This window comes from Buteo buteo, chromosome 14 (genome assembly GCF_964188355.1).
Source record: "Buteo buteo chromosome 14, bButBut1.hap1.1, whole genome shotgun sequence".
NCBI classification, from domain to species: Eukaryota; Metazoa; Chordata; class Aves; order Accipitriformes; family Accipitridae; genus Buteo; species Buteo buteo.
In genome coordinates, this window is record NC_134184.1 from 25,452,881 (window position 1) to 25,468,737 (window position 15,857).

Below are 15,857 nucleotides of genomic sequence, written 5' to 3' on the forward strand. Positions count from 1 at the left end.
GTCCTCTTTGAAGGAAGGCATTGAGCATCACCTTGCGGTTTGCCAGGAATGCACTGCGTGCAATGCAAAGCAGAAGGTTGCGTGCAATGTGCTGGTCTCCCAGCAGCTCAGGGGTGGCTGTTGTCTGGAGTGGTGACTAGGCGCAGCCCCGAAAGCCCAGGCGCTGTTTCTAAAGCCCGTCAATGTCCTTGAGAAGGACTGCCTCCTGAAGATGCCATCGCCCTCGTGGGGAACGGTTCTGTCTGATCCAACTGTCCCGCTTGCTTTCTCAAGAGACGGACCGAGAGGCTGCGCAGAAGGAGGTGATTTCGGGAGAAAGCAGCGGCTCACTGCCAGGCTCCGCTGAAGAACTGGAGGCGAGGCAGGCCCCTGGCACGCCAGGTAATTGGTGTCCCGTGGCCGGCTGGTGTCCCCCATCAGGATGGCTGCGTGTCAGCAGGCTCTTCCCCGCGCGTTCGCTCTTGCACGTCACGCCAGCAGCCAAAGCTGCAAGTGTTTTGGGTTCGAGGCCTCTGGGCCACGTCCTGCAGATGGTGGGAGATGTGCCTCTTAATGGAATGTGGCTCCCGCCGTAGCTGCATCCCAGAGGTTGCCCGGAGTCTCTAGAGGCCCAAGGCACAAAGGCAGCCCAGAGCGGGATCCCTCCCGTGAGCTGAGGTCCAGAGCGATGCCCTGACTCGCAGACTGGGCAGGGGCTTAGGGGGAGCCTCCCCGTCCTCCTGCATCCTCTGTGCCCGAGCCATGCTGAGGCTTCAGCTGCCGTCTCTGGTTTTTGGCAGCGCTGTCAAAGCCCGGAGAAGACCACCGCGGCAGCGTATATGAATTTCTTCGAGCGGACTCAGGTACCGAGCAGTCTTGCTGGGGTCCCTAAGTGGGAGAGACGTCCTAAAATCTGGGAGCGGCTGCGCATGCTGGAGAAAAGGCTGAAGGGGAGAGCAAGGTCCAGGTGTCTCCTGAGAGGGCCTGACTCTGTCCCCTCGGGGTGGGAGCTGGCCCAGGGGGAGGGAGAGCTGGGGGGGGCACTGCCTGCTGCAGGGATGTTTTTTGGCATGTCCCTCAAAGGAGCAGCTGCGCTCCCCGCCGCGCTCCTCTTCTGGCCTTCCGAGTTTTCTTTGGTGGGACAATGTGTCCCAAAGGGTGGGAGCGTGCCCCCAGACACCAGCACTGGGGGGAAAGAGGGACCTTCCTGGCCCTATCAAACATGCAGCAAGCTTGCCAGTGGTGCCCAGGACAATCTAACGTTCCCAATTGCTCCTGCAGACGTGGTCAGCGAGAGAACCACGAGTGATAACGAGCCGCAGAGCTCCGGCAGTGTCCTCTGTCCCCAAGATGTGCGGAGGCGCTGCATGATAGTCACGGCAGTTCTCATGATTGTCCTGCCACTTGGACTGGTGTTTTGCTGTTTCATGATCCGGCGGCGGAGGAAGAGGAAAGAGTGAGTTCTTGATTTCCCTCCCCCACTGCTTCCTTCGACGGCTGCTCGTAGCCACGAAGCATTTCTAGTCAGGCTGCTGTGGAGTGACGAGTTAGTGGCTGGCCAAAAGACTCTTTCTGCTGAGGCCTCTTAATTCGCGGGCCCTCTTCTCGGGAGCCCACTCTGGCTGGAGCCAGTGTTAGCTCAAAGTGACCCTGCCGGGAGAAGGGCAGCCCCCCCGGAGGGAGAGCTATAGGCAAAGCAAGGTCAGGACGCGAAAGAGCGGGGGATAAGGTTGCCGTAGAACACGAGACGCGCACAAGCGCCCGCTCCTGACCAGCAAACCTGCCCGCAGGAATGCCCCTGCTCGCTGGTGCCGTGAGGTGCGAGTGTCCACCTCGGCCGAGATGTGCCAGCGGCTCTGCCCGTGGTGGTGAGCCTTGCCAGCTCTGGGCCGTGCTGTGGAGCTGAGACCCTCTGTCCCGTCTGCAGCTGAGGGCCTCAGCGGCCTCCTCTCTCCACAGGCGTGCCTCTGCCGCTTCAGCCTACCCCTCGCGCCGGGAGAGCCGGACCAGCCGCCCCGGCACCGCCGAGAGATGGAATGAACGACAGCAGCCGACGGTCCTGCCGGAAAAACCGGCGCGCTCGCCCTCCCAGCGGCCCCCGCGGCCCCCCAGCCCGTCCCTGGTGGCTCTGCTGCAGCGGGACGAGGCCAGCAGCCTCCAGGACCAACCAACACGGCCATCCCGCCCCCGCAGCACGCTGCTCTGACCCTCCAGCAGGGGATGAAGGCAGCCCCGCCGGGGTAGGGCTTGGGTTTGCGCTGAGAGAAGCCCTGCCGACAGCCGCGGGTTCAGCCCTTTGCTTCAAAATAAAGAGGGACAGTAATGGTGGCAGTAATGTCCGTGTCCGTCCTGTGCTGAGGACCCCAGAGCTGGACCCAGGACTGCAGGTGGAATGTCACCAGAGTGGAGTAGAGGGGCAGAATTACTTCCCTTGACCTGCTGGCCACGCTTCTTTTGATGCAACCCAGGATACGGTTGGCCTTCTGGGCTGCAACCGCAGGCTGCCGGCTGATGCCCCGTTTTTCATCCACCAGCACCCGCAAGTGCTTCTGGCCAGGGCTGCTCTCAGTCCCTTCATCCCCCAGCCTGTATCGGTACACCGGAGCTTCTCCTGACCCAGGTGCAGGACTTTGGACTTGGTCTTGTTGAACCTTGTGAGGTTCACGTGGGCTCGCTTCTCGAGCTCGTCCAGATCCCTCTGGATGGCATCCCGTCCCTCAGGCGTGTCAACCACACGACTCAGCTTGGTGTCGCCTGCAAACCTGCTGAGGGTGCACTTGATCCCGCTGCCTGTGTCACTGAGGAAGATACTAAACAGCACTGGTCCCAATACGGACCCCTGAGGGACACCCCTGGTCACGGATCTCCATCCAGACATTGAGCCGTTGAGCACTACCCCCTGGATGCGACCATGCAACCAATTCCTCCTCCACCGAACAGTCCATCCGTCAGATCCACATGTCTCCAAGCGAAGGACGTTGTGGGGGACCGTGTCAAAGGCCTTGCAGAAGTCCAGAGGGATGACATCCGTAGCGTTTCCCTGGTCCACTGATGTAGCCACTCCATCCTAGAAGGCCATAGGTTGGTCAGGCAGCATATACCCACCACGTGCTCTCTCAAGGTTTCCTTTTGCCTGTCAAATAATTGCCCCGGGAGGGCAGCTCCCCTGGCTGGGCTCCAGCGGCTGTCCACGAGCACCCCGTGATGAGAGCCGTCCTCACACCTTCTCGGCCCGACCGTGAGGTCACAGCGGGAATGTGAGGTCACAGAGCCCCGCGGTGACGCGCCAGACATGAGCACCAACCGCTCAGCCCCCGGCCCTCACTGCGGCGGCGGCGGCAGCAGCAGCAGCAGCAGCAGCAGCAGCAGCAGCAGCAGCAGCAGCGGCAGCATCATCACGGTGTGAGTGCAGGGAGCCATGGCCCCTGCCGGCCACCTCCTCGTCCTCGTCGTCCTCCTGGTGGCCCTGCATGTCAGGGCTGCCAGGGCTGCTCCGTGGCGAGCACGGGGAGCAGGTAAGCGGGCGGCGCTGGTGCAGCCTTTCACAGACCAGCGGGCTCTTGTCCCCGAGAAGCGTGGATGATGGTATTTCCCTGCAGTGCTTTAGCGAGGGCTTCCTCGGCGTGCGTGAGAGCTCTCCCAGTAAGAAAGCGCCGCGGGGCCCGACGTTGGTCCAGCCGCTCCTCGAGGGGCGTTGCACGTGGCCTGGAAAGAGCGTTGGGAGAGCTGCCACGTGCCGGCCAAGAGGTCACCAGGCCCCTCTGCAGCTTTGGCAGTCTCCACCTTTGTCTGGCTCCCATGTTGTTGCCTGACCCCCTTCCAGTGCCTGCACTTCAGCAAGGGACAAGTGGATCCCAGCACGCAATGGAAACGTTTCTCATCTGTGCTTGCTTCTAGACGAGGGTGGTGGCAGTGGTTATCCAGCTTCTCGGCTGGATGCTGGTTTGGAGCCCTTGGGGCATCCTGCAGGTAAGTTCTCAATGTCCCTCTCCTTGCAAGAATAAACATTGACAATGTGGCAAGAGCTTATGCCTGTGCAATTTTCCTTAAGATCCTCTCGACGTTGGTGGCTTCGCGACTTCTTGGTCCGTTCCTGTGCGCGAGCCCGAGAGCAACCCCACAGGTAAGCCAGCGGGAGGAAGGAGCATTTACCTTTCCGCCTTGTTTCCGTGCGAAATGCAGGTTGCTCCTTCCGTGTCCGTTGCGCAGACGCGGAGAAGAGGAGAGAGGGCACGGGTCGGGCTCAGTGACGTGCCCCGAGGCATTTTGCCTCGCGAAGCTGTCTATGCCGGCCCCTCGGAGCCTGAGCTGCTCCCGGTGCTGGGTGCCGAGCCAGCGGGCTTGTCGGGGTTGAGTTTAGAGCTGGCGTGAGCTCCAGGGAGTCTTTTCTGCTGGCAGCTCCGCGCGTGGGTCGTTTTGCCCCAGCATGGTGCCGCTGCAGGCACGCAGCAACTCTTCGTGCCGTGCTCCTGAGTGGAAGGGAGAGATGAGTGCCGTGGGGCAATCTTGTCTTTGAGCTGCGCTCACTGCCACTCCGATCTGAAGAAGTATCTTGAACCGTGTCACGGGAGCTGTTCTGTCCTGTGCTTTTTTGCAGCCGTGCTGGCAGGCGAAGGCGATGCAGCTTCCCGTCTGGGCTCCAGGACTGAGGGTCCGGGAGATGGCATGGGTACGTCCCGGCTTTTCCCTCCCTTTGAGAGCTGCCAGCCGGGCGGCTCTGCAGGTGTGAGGACGGAGACCTGCACGTGCGTGCCCTCTCCTTGCGTGATCCCCTTACCGCTCCTGCGGTTCAGTTCTGCCGATGTAGATCACGATAGATGACGGAAGCTTCTCTGGGTGTTTAGTTACAGATGGGCCTGTAGGGAGGACTCTTGCAGCTCCTCGGCTGGATGCTGTTCTACAGCCCGGCCGGCATCGCAGGGGTGAGTAGTCTGTCTCTGCCGGCCTCACAGGCTAAGCGCTGGTTTTCTGTAATTTATTTGCATGAAATTGAACCACGTATTTTCCGTTAAGGTCCTCCGAGAGCCAAGTACCCAGCTGGCGGAGGAAAAAAGTCCCTGCAGCCATCTGAATACATAAGACGAATGCTGGAGGAACTGGAGAGAGGACACGGTGGGTGTGTTTCACTCTGCCTTAGCGGTGAGGCTCGGCAACCAGAGGTTTTAGGTAGCTGTCTGGACACGCCGTAGCCTGCACAGCGGGAAGGGGTCGATCAGAGCCTCGCAGCAGCGATGCTGGGTTTCGCGCCTTGCAGGTGCTGGTGAGGCACAGAGATGGTGCAGAGCCTGTGCCGCCAGTTGTGGTTCAAGCCGCGTGACAGGGGCAGCCGCTGCCCCGGTTTTACCGTTACGGGTCCGAGCTGGCTCGTGCAGACGTCGGTAGGCAGATCTGAGGGCCTGGCGCGCGCTGAACTTGTGTTCAGCTCACACGCAGCACAGCTTGCCGCTGGGCCAGTTCCAGGCGGGAGCGAGGTCCCCAGCAACGCTGGCTGCCCTTTCCTGATGCTGGAAGTCAGGTGGAGATGCTGGTTTGGCAGGCTTTCTGGGGTGTGCTCGACTTCCCGTCTGCGGACCGAGAGCTGGGATGGGACGAATGTGACCGTTGCCGGTGCTTACAGGGAAGGGCATGAGGGCCTTGCGGAGGAGCCCTTCTCGGAAGGGCTGTTTCCCCGGCTGTCCTGGCTGCAGCTTCTTCCCGTCCTCTTTGAAGGAAGGCATTGAGCATCACCTTGCGGTTTGCCAGGAATGCACTGCGTGCAATGCAAAGCAGAAGGTTGCGTGCAATGTGCTGGTCTCCCAGCAGCTCAGGGGTGGCTGTTGTCTGGAGTGGTGACTAGGCGCAGCCCCGAAAGCCCAGGCGCTGTTTCTAAAGCCCGTCAATGTCCTTGAGAAGGACTGCCTCCTGAAGATGCCATCGCCCTCGTGGGGAACGGTTCTGTCTGATCCAACTGTCCCGCTTGCTTTCTCAAGAGACGGACCGAGAGGCTGCGCAGAAGGAGGTGATTTCGGGAGAAAGCAGCGGCTCACTGCCAGGCTCCGCTGAAGAACTGGAGGCGAGGCAGGCCCCTGGCACGCCAGGTAATTGGTGTCCCGTGGCCGGCTGGTGTCCCCCATCAGGATGGCTGCGTGTCAGCAGGCTCTTCCCCGCGCGTTCGCTCTTGCACGTCACGCCAGCAGCCAAAGCTGCAAGCGTTTTGGGTTCGAGGCCTCTGGGCCACGTCCTGCAGATGGTGGGAGATGTGCCTCTTAATGGAATGTGGCTCCCGCCGTAGCTGCATCCCAGAGGTTGCCCGGAGTCTCTAGAGGCCCAAGGCACAAAGGCAGCCCAGAGCGGGATCCCTCCCGTGAGCTGAGGTCCAGAGCGATGCCCTGACTCGCAGACTGGGCAGGGGCTTAGGGGGAGCCTCCCCGTCCTCCTGCATCCTCTGTGCCCGAGCCATGCTGAGGCTTCAGCTGCCGTCTCTGGTTTTTGGCAGCGCTGTCAAAGCCCGGAGAAGACCACCGCGGCAGCGTATATGAATTTCTTCGAGCGGACTCAGGTACCGAGCAGTCTTGCTGGGGTCCCTAAGTGGGAGAGACGTCCTAAAATCTGGGAGCGGCTGCGCATGCTGGAGAAAAGGCTGAAGGGGAGAGCAAGGTCCAGGTGTCTCCTGAGAGGGCCTGACTCTGTCCCCTCGGGGTGGGAGCTGGCCCAGGGGGAGGGAGAGCTGGGGGGGGCACTGCCTGCTGCAGGGATGTTTTTTGGCATGTCCCTCAAAGGAGCAGCTGCGCTCCCCGCCGCGCTCCTCTTCTGGCCTTCCGAGTTTTCTTTGGTGGGACAATGTGTCCCAAAGGGTGGGAGCGTGCCCCCAGACACCAGCACTGGGGGGAAAGAGGGACCTTCCTGGCCCTATCAAACATGCAGCAAGCTTGCCAGTGGTGCCCAGGACAATCTAACGTTCCCAATTGCTCCTGCAGACGTGGTCAGCGAGAGAACCACGAGTGATAACGAGCCGCAGAGCTCCGGCAGTGTCCTCTGTCCCCAAGATGTGCGGAGGCGCTGCATGATAGTCACGGCAGTTCTCATGATTGTCCTGCCACTTGGACTGGTGTTTTGCTGTTTCATGATCCGGCGGCGGAGGAAGAGGAAAGAGTGAGTTCTTGATTTCCCTCCCCCACTGCTTCCTTCGACGGCTGCTCGTAGCCACGAAGCATTTCTAGTCAGGCTGCTGTGGAGTGACGAGTTAGTGGCTGGCCAAAAGACTCTTTCTGCTGAGGCCTCTTAATTCGCGGGCCCTCTTCTCGGGAGCCCACTCTGGCTGGAGCCAGTGTTAGCTCAAAGTGACCCTGCCGGGAGAAGGGCAGCCCCCCCGGAGGGAGAGCTATAGGCAAAGCAAGGTCAGGACGCGAAAGAGCGGGGGATAAGGTTGCCGTAGAACACGAGACGCGCACAAGCGCCCGCTCCTGACCAGCAAACCTGCCCGCAGGAATGCCCCTGCTCGCTGGTGCCGTGAGGTGCGAGTGTCCACCTCGGCCGAGATGTGCCAGCGGCTCTGCCCGTGGTGGTGAGCCTTGCCAGCTCTGGGCCGTGCTGTGGAGCTGAGACCCTCTGTCCCGTCTGCAGCTGAGGGCCTCAGCGGCCTCCTCTCTCCACAGGCGTGCCTCTGCCGCTTCAGCCTACCCCTCGCGCCGGGAGAGCCGGACCAGCCGCCCCGGCACCGCTGAGAGATGGAATGAACGACAGCAGCCGACGGTCCTGCCGGAAAAACCGGCGCGCTCGCCCTCCCAGCGGCCCCCGCGGCCCCCCAGCCCGTCCCTGGCGGCTCTGCTGCAGCGGGACGAGGCCAGCAGCCTCCAGGACCAACCAACACGGCCATCCCGCCCCCGCAGCACGCTGCTCTGACCCTCCAGCAGGGGATGAAGGCAGCCCCGCCGGGGTAGGGCTTGGGTTTGCGCTGAGAGAAGCCCTGCCGACAGCCGCGGGTTCAGCCCTTTGCTTCAAAATAAAGAGGGACAGTAATGGTGGCAGTAATGTCCGTGTCCGTCCTGTGCTGAGGACCCCAGAGCTGGACCCAGGACTGCAGGTGGAATGTCACCAGAGTGGAGTAGAGGGGCAGAATTACTTCCCTTGACCTGCTGGCCACGCTTCTTTTGATGCAACCCAGGATACGGTTGGCCTTCTGGGCTGCAACCGCAGGCTGCCGGCTGATGCCCCGTTTTTCATCCACCAGCACCCGCAAGTGCTTCTGGCCAGGGCTGCTCTCAGTCCCTTCATCCCCCAGCCTGTATCGGTACACCGGAGCTTCTCCTGACCCAGGTGCAGGACTTTGGACTTGGTCTTGTTGAACCTTGTGAGGTTCACGTGGGCTCGCTTCTCGAGCTCGTCCAGATCCCTCTGGATGGCATCCCGTCCCTCAGGCGTGTCAACCACACGACTCAGCTTGGTGTCGCCTGCAAACCTGCTGAGGGTGCACTTGATCCCGCTGCCTGTGTCACTGAGGAAGATACTAAACAGCACTGGTCCCAATACGGACCCCTGAGGGACACCCCTGGTCACGGATCTCCATCCAGACATTGAGCCGTTGAGCACTACCCCCTGGATGTGACCATGCAACCAATTCCTCCTCCACCGAACAGTCCATCCGTCAGATCCACATGTCTCCAAGCGAAGGACGTTGTGGGGGACCGTGTCAAAGGCCTTGCAGAAGTCCAGAGGGATGACATCCGTAGCGTTTCCCTGGTCCACTGATGTAGCCACTCCATCCTAGAAGGCCACTAGGTTGGTCAGGCAGCATATACCCACCACGTGCTCTCTCAAGGTTTCCTTTAGCCTGTCAAATAATTGGCCCGGGAGGGCAGCTCCCCTGGCTGGGCTCCAGCGGCTGTCCACGAGCACCCCGTGATGAGAGCCGTCCTCACACCTTCTCGGCCCGACCGTGAGGTCACAGCGGGAATGTGAGGTCACAGAGCCCCGCGGTGACGCGCCAGACATGAGCACCAACCGCTCAGCCCCCGGCCCTCACTGCGGCGGCGGCGGCGGCGGCAGCAGCAGCAGCAGCAGCAGCAGCGGCAGCATCATCACGGTGTGAGTGCAGGGAGCCATGGCCCCTGCCGGCCACCTCCTCGTCCTCGTCGTCCTCCTGGTGGCCCTGCATGTCAGGGCTGCCAGGGCTGCTCCGTGGCGAGCACGGGGAGCAGGTAAGCGGGCGGCGCTGGTGCAGCCTTTCACAGACCAGCGGGCTCTTGTCCCCGAGAAGCGTGGATGATGGTATTTCCCTGCAGTGCTTTAGCGAGGGCTTCCTCGGCGTGCGTGAGAGCTCTCCCAGTAAGAAAGCGCCGCGGGGCCCGACGTTGGTCCAGCCGCTCCTCGAGGGGCGTTGCACGTGGCCTGGAAAGAGCGTTGGGAGAGCTGCCACGTGCCGGCCAAGAGGTCACCAGGCCCCTCTGCAGCTTTGGCAGTCTCCACCTTTGTCTGGCTCCCATGTTGTTGCCTGACCCCCTTCCAGTGCCTGCACTTCAGCAAGGGACAAGTGGATCCCAGCACGCAATGGAAACGTTTCTCATCTGTGCTTGCTTCTAGACGAGGGTGGTGGCAGTGGTTATCCAGCTTCTCGGCTGGATGCTGGTTTGGAGCCCTTGGGGCATCCTGCAGGTAAGTTCTCAATGTCCCTCTCCTTGCAAGAATAAACATTGACAATGTGGCAAGAGCTTATGCCTGTGCAATTTTCCTTAAGATCCTCTCGACGTTGGTGGCTTCGCGACTTCTTGGTCCGTTCCTGTGCGCGAGCCCGAGAGCAACCCCACAGGTAAGCCAGCGGGAGGAAGGAGCATTTACCTTTCCGCCTTGTTTCCGTGCGAAATGCAGGTTGCTCCTTCCGTGTCCGTTGCGCAGACGCGGAGAAGAGGAGAGAGGGCACGGGTCGGGCTCAGTGACGTGCCCCGAGGCATTTTGCCTCGCGAAGCTGTCTATGCCGGCCCCTCGGAGCCTGAGCTGCTCCCGGTGCTGGGTGCCGAGCCAGCGGGCTTGTCGGGGTTGAGTTTAGAGCTGGCGTGAGCTCCAGGGAGTCTTTTCTGCTGGCAGCTCCGCGCGTGGGTCGTTTTGCCCCAGCATGGTGCCGCTGCAGGCACGCAGCAACTCTTCGTGCCGTGCTCCTGAGTGGAAGGGAGAGATGAGTGCCGTGGGGCAATCTTGTCTTTGAGCTGCGCTCACTGCCACTCCGATCTGAAGAAGTATCTTGAACCGTGTCACGGGAGCTGTTCTGTCCTGTGCTTTTTTGCAGCCGTGCTGGCAGGCGAAGGCGATGCAGCTTCCCGTCTGGGCTCCAGGACTGAGGGTCCGGGAGATGGCATGGGTACGTCCCGGCTTTTCCCTCCCTTTGAGAGCTGCCAGCCGGGCGGCTCTGCAGGTGTGAGGACGGAGACCTGCACGTGCGTGCCCTCTCCTTGCGTGATCCCCTTACCGCTCCTGCGGTTCAGTTCTGCCGATGTAGATCACGATAGATGACGGAAGCTTCTCTGGGTGTTTAGTTACAGATGGGCCTGTAGGGAGGACTCTTGCAGCTCCTCGGCTGGATGCTGTTCTACAGCCCGGCCGGCATCGCAGGGGTGAGTAGTCTGTCTCTGCCGGCCTCACAGGCTAAGCGCTGGTTTTCTGTAATTTATTTGCATGAAATTGAACCACGTATTTTCCGTTAAGGTCCTCCGAGAGCCAAGTACCCAGCTGGCGGAGGAAAAAAGTCCCTGCAGCCATCTGAATACATAAGACGAATGCTGGAGGAACTGGAGAGAGGACACGGTGGGTGTGTTTCACTCTGCCTTAGCGGTGAGGCTCGGCAACCAGAGGTTTTAGGTAGCTGTCTGGACACGCCGTAGCCTGCACAGCGGGAAGGGGTCGATCAGAGCCTCGCAGCAGCGATGCTGGGTTTCGCGCCTTGCAGGTGCTGGTGAGGCACAGAGATGGTGCAGAGCCTGTGCCGCCAGTTGTGGTTCAAGCCGCGTGACAGGGGCAGCCGCTGCCCCGGTTTTACCGTTACGGGTCCGAGCTGGCTCGTGCAGACGTCGGTAGGCAGATCTGAGGGCCTGGCGCGCGCTGAACTTGTGTTCAGCTCACACGCAGCACAGCTTGCCGCTGGGCCAGTTCCAGGCGGGAGCGAGGTCCCCAGCAACGCTGGCTGCCCTTTCCTGATGCTGGAAGTCAGGTGGAGATGCTGGTTTGGCAGGCTTTCTGGGGTGTGCTCGACTTCCCGTCTGCGGACCGAGAGCTGGGATGGGACGAATGTGACCGTTGCCGGTGCTTACAGGGAAGGGCATGAGGGCCTTGCGGAGGAGCCCTTCTCGGAAGGGCTGTTTCCCCGGCTGTCCTGGCTGCAGCTTCTTCCCGTCCTCTTTGAAGGAAGGCATTGAGCATCACCTTGCGGTTTGCCAGGAATGCACTGCGTGCAATGCAAAGCAGAAGGTTGCGTGCAATGTGCTGGTCTCCCAGCAGCTCAGGGGTGGCTGTTGTCTGGAGTGGTGACTAGGCGCAGCCCCGAAAGCCCAGGCGCTGTTTCTAAAGCCCGTCAATGTCCTTGAGAAGGACTGCCTCCTGAAGATGCCATCGCCCTCGTGGGGAACGGTTCTGTCTGATCCAACTGTCCCGCTTGCTTTCTCAAGAGACGGACCGAGAGGCTGCGCAGAAGGAGGTGATTTCGGGAGAAAGCAGCGGCTCACTGCCAGGCTCCGCTGAAGAACTGGAGGCGAGGCAGGCCCCTGGCACGCCAGGTAATTGGTGTCCCGTGGCCGGCTGGTGTCCCCCATCAGGATGGCTGCGTGTCAGCAGGCTCTTCCCCGCGCGTTCGCTCTTGCACGTCACGCCAGCAGCCAAAGCTGCAAGTGTTTTGGGTTCGAGGCCTCTGGGCCACGTCCTGCAGATGGTGGGAGATGTGCCTCTTAATGGAATGTGGCTCCCGCCGTAGCTGCATCCCAGAGGTTGCCCGGAGTCTCTAGAGGCCCAAGGCACAAAGGCAGCCCAGAGCGGGATCCCTCCCGTGAGCTGAGGTCCAGAGCGATGCCCTGACTCGCAGACTGGGCAGGGGCTTAGGGGGAGCCTCCCCGTCCTCCTGCATCCTCTGTGCCCGAGCCATGCTGAGGCTTCAGCTGCCGTCTCTGGTTTTTGGCAGCGCTGTCAAAGCCCGGAGAAGACCACCGCGGCAGCGTATATGAATTTCTTCGAGCGGACTCAGGTACCGAGCAGTCTTGCTGGGGTCCCTAAGTGGGAGAGACGTCCTAAAATCTGGGAGCGGCTGCGCATGCTGGAGAAAAGGCTGAAGGGGAGAGCAAGGTCCAGGTGTCTCCTGAGAGGGCCTGACTCTGTCCCCTCGGGGTGGGAGCTGGCCCAGGGGGAGGGAGAGCTGGGGGGGGCACTGCCTGCTGCAGGGATGTTTTTTGGCATGTCCCTCAAAGGAGCAGCTGCGCTCCCCGCCACGCTCCTCTTCTGGCCTTCCCAGTTTTCTTTGGTGGGACAATGTGTCCCAAAGGGTGGGAGCGTGCCCCCAGACACCAGCACTGGGGGGAAAGAGGGACCTTCCTGGCCCTATCAAACATGCAGCAAGCTTGCCAGTGGTGCCCAGGACAATCTAACGTTCCCAATTGCTCCTGCAGACGTGGTCAGCGAGAGAACCACGAGTGATAACGAGCCCCAGAGCTCCGGCAGTGTCCTCTGTCCCCAAGATGTGCGGAGGCGCTGCATGATAGTCACGGCAGTTCTCATGATTGTCCTGCCACTTGGACTGGTGTTTTGCTGTTTCATGATCCGGCGGCGGAGGAAGAGGAAAGAGTGAGTTCTTGATTTCCCTCCCCCACTGCTTCCTTCGACGGCTGCTCGTAGCCACGAAGCATTTCTAGTCAGGCTGCTGTGGAGTGGCGAGTTAGTGGCTGGCCAAAAGACTCTTTCTGCTGAGGCCTCTTAATTCGCGGGCCCTCTTCTTGGGAGCCCACTCTGGCTGTTAGCTCCAAGTGACCCTGCCGGGAGAAGGGCAGCCCCCCCGGAGGGAGAGCTATAGGCAAAGCAAGGTCAGGACGCGAAAGAGCGGGGGATAAGGTTGCCGTAGAACACGAGACGCGCACAAGCGCCCGCTCCTGACCAGCAAACCTGCCCGCAGGAATGCCCCTGCTCGCTGGTGCCGTGAGGTGCGAGTGTCCACCTCGGCCGAGATGTGCCAGCGGCTCTGCCCGTGGTGGTGAGCCTTGCCAGCTCTGGGCCGTGCTGTGGAGCTGAGACCCTCTGTCCCGTCTGCAGCTGAGGGCCTCAGCGGCCTCCTCTCTCCACAGGCGTGCCTCTGCCGCTTCAGCCTACCCCTCGCGCCGGGAGAGCCGGACCAGCCGCCCCGGCACCGCCGAGAGATGGAAAGAACGACAGCAGCCGACGGTCCTGCCGGAAAAACCGGCGCGCTCGCCCTCCCAGCGGCCCCCGCGGCCCCCCAGCCCGTCCCTGGCGGCTCTGCTGCAGCGGGACATGGCCAGCAGCCTGCAGGTGGAGGGCTTGGGTTTGCGCTGAGAGAAGCCCTGCCGACAGCCGCGGGTTCAGCCCTTTGCTTCAAAATAAAGAGGGACAGTAATGGTGGCAGTAATGTCCGTGTCCGTCCTGTGCTGAGGACCCCAGAGCTGGACCCAGGACTGCAGGTGGAATGTCACCAGAGTGGAGTAGAGGGGCAGAATTACTTCCCTTGACCTGCTGGCCACGCTTCTTTTGATGCAACCCAGGCTATGGTTGGCCTTCTGGGCTGCAACCGCAGGCTGCCGGCTGATGCCCCGTTTTTCATCCACCAGCACCCGCAAGTGCTTCTGGCCAGGGCTGCTCTCAGTCCCTTCATCCCCCAGCCTGTATCGGTACACCGGAGCTTCTCCTGACCCAGGTGCAGGACTTTGGACTTGGTCTTGTTGAACCTTGTGAGGTTCACGTGGGCTCGCTTCTCGAGCTCGTCCAGATCCCTCTGGATGGCATCCCGTCCCTCAGGCGTGTCAACCACACGACTCAGCTTGGTGTCGCCTGCAAACCTGCTGAGGGTGCACTTGATCCCGCTGCCTGTGTCACTGAGGAAGATACTAAACAGCACTGGTCCCAATACGGACCCCTGAGGGACACCCCTGGTCACGGATCTCCATCCAGACATTGAGCCGTTGAGCACTACCCCCTGGATGTGACCATGCAACCAATTCCTCCTCCACCGAACAGTCCATCCGTCAGATCCACATGTCTCCAAGCGAAGGACGTTGTGGGGGACCGTGTCAAAGGCCTTGCAGAAGTCCAGAGGGATGACATCCGTAGCGTTTCCCTGGTCCACTGATGTAGCCACTCCATCCTAGAAGGCCACTAGGTTGGTCAGGCAGCATATACCCACCACGTGCTCTCTCAAGGTTTCCTTTTGCCTGTCAAATAATTGGCCCGGGAGGGCAGCTCCCCTGGCTGGGCTCCAGCGGCTGTCCACGAGCACCCCGTGATGAGAGCCGTCCTCACACCTTCTCGGCCCGACCGTGAGGTCACAGCGGGAATGTGAGGTCACAGAGCCCCGCGGTGACGCGCCAGACATGAGCACCAACCGCTCAGCCCCCGGCCCTCACTGCGGCGGCGGCGGCGGCAGCAGCAGCAGCAGCAGCAGCAGCAGCAGCAGCGGCAGCATCATCACGGTGTGAGTGCAGGGAGCCATGGCCCCTGCCGGCCACCTCCTCGTCCTCGTCGTCCTCCTGGTGGCCCTGCATGTCAGGGCTGCCAGGGCTGCTCCGTGGCGAGCACGGGGAGCAGGTAAGCGGGCGGCGCTGGTGCAGCCTTTCACAGACCAGCGGGCTCTTGTCCCCGAGAAGCGTGGATGATGGTATTTCCCTGCAGTGCTTTAGCGAGGGCTTCCTCGGCGTGCGTGAGAGCTCTCCCAGTAAGAAAGCGCCGCGGGGCCCGACGTTGGTCCAGCCGCTCCTCGAGGGGCGTTGCACGTGGCCTGGAAAGAGCGTTGGGAGAGCTGCCACGTGCCGGCCAAGAGGTCACCAGGCCCCTCTGCAGCTTTGGCAGTCTCCACCTTTGTCTGGCTCCCATGTTGTTGCCTGACCCCCTTCCAGTGCCTGCACTTCAGCAAGGGACAAGTGGATCCCAGCACGCAATGGAAACGTTTCTCATCTGTGCTTGCTTCTAGACGAGGGTGGTGGCAGTGGTTATCCAGCTTCTCGGCTGGATGCTGGTTTGGAGCCCTTGGGGCATCCTGCAGGTAAGTTCTCAATGTCCCTCTCCTTGCAAGAATAAACATTGACAATGTGGCAAGAGCTTATGCCTGTGCAATTTTCCTTAAGATCCTCTCGACGTTGGTGGCTTCGCGACTTCTTGGTCCGTTCCTGTGCGCGAGCCCGAGAGCAACCCCACAGGTAAGCCAGCGGGAGGAAGGAGCATTTACCTTTCCGCCTTGTTTCCGTGCGAAATGCAGGTTGCTCCTTCCGTGTCCGTTGCGCAGACGCGGAGAAGAGGAGAGAGGGCACGGGTCGGGCTCAGTGACGTGCCCCGAGGCATTTTGCCTCGCGAAGCTGTCTATGCCGGCCCCTCGGAGCCTGAGCTGCTCCCGGTGCTGGGTGCCGAGCCAGCGGGCTTGTCGGGGTTGAGTTTAGAGCTGGCGTGAGCTCCAGGGAGTCTTTTCTGCTGGCAGCTCCGCGCGTGGGTCGTTTTGCCCCAGCATGGTGCCGCTGCAGGCACGCAGCAACTCTTCGTGCCGTGCTCCTGAGTGGAAGGGAGAGATGAGTGCCGTGGGGCAATCTTGTCTTTGAGCTGCGCTCACTGCCACTCCGATCTGAAGAAGTATCTTGAACCGTGTCACGGGAGCTGTTCTGTCCTGTGCTTTTTTGCAGCCGTGCTGGCAGGCGAAGGCGATGCAGCTTCCCGTCTGG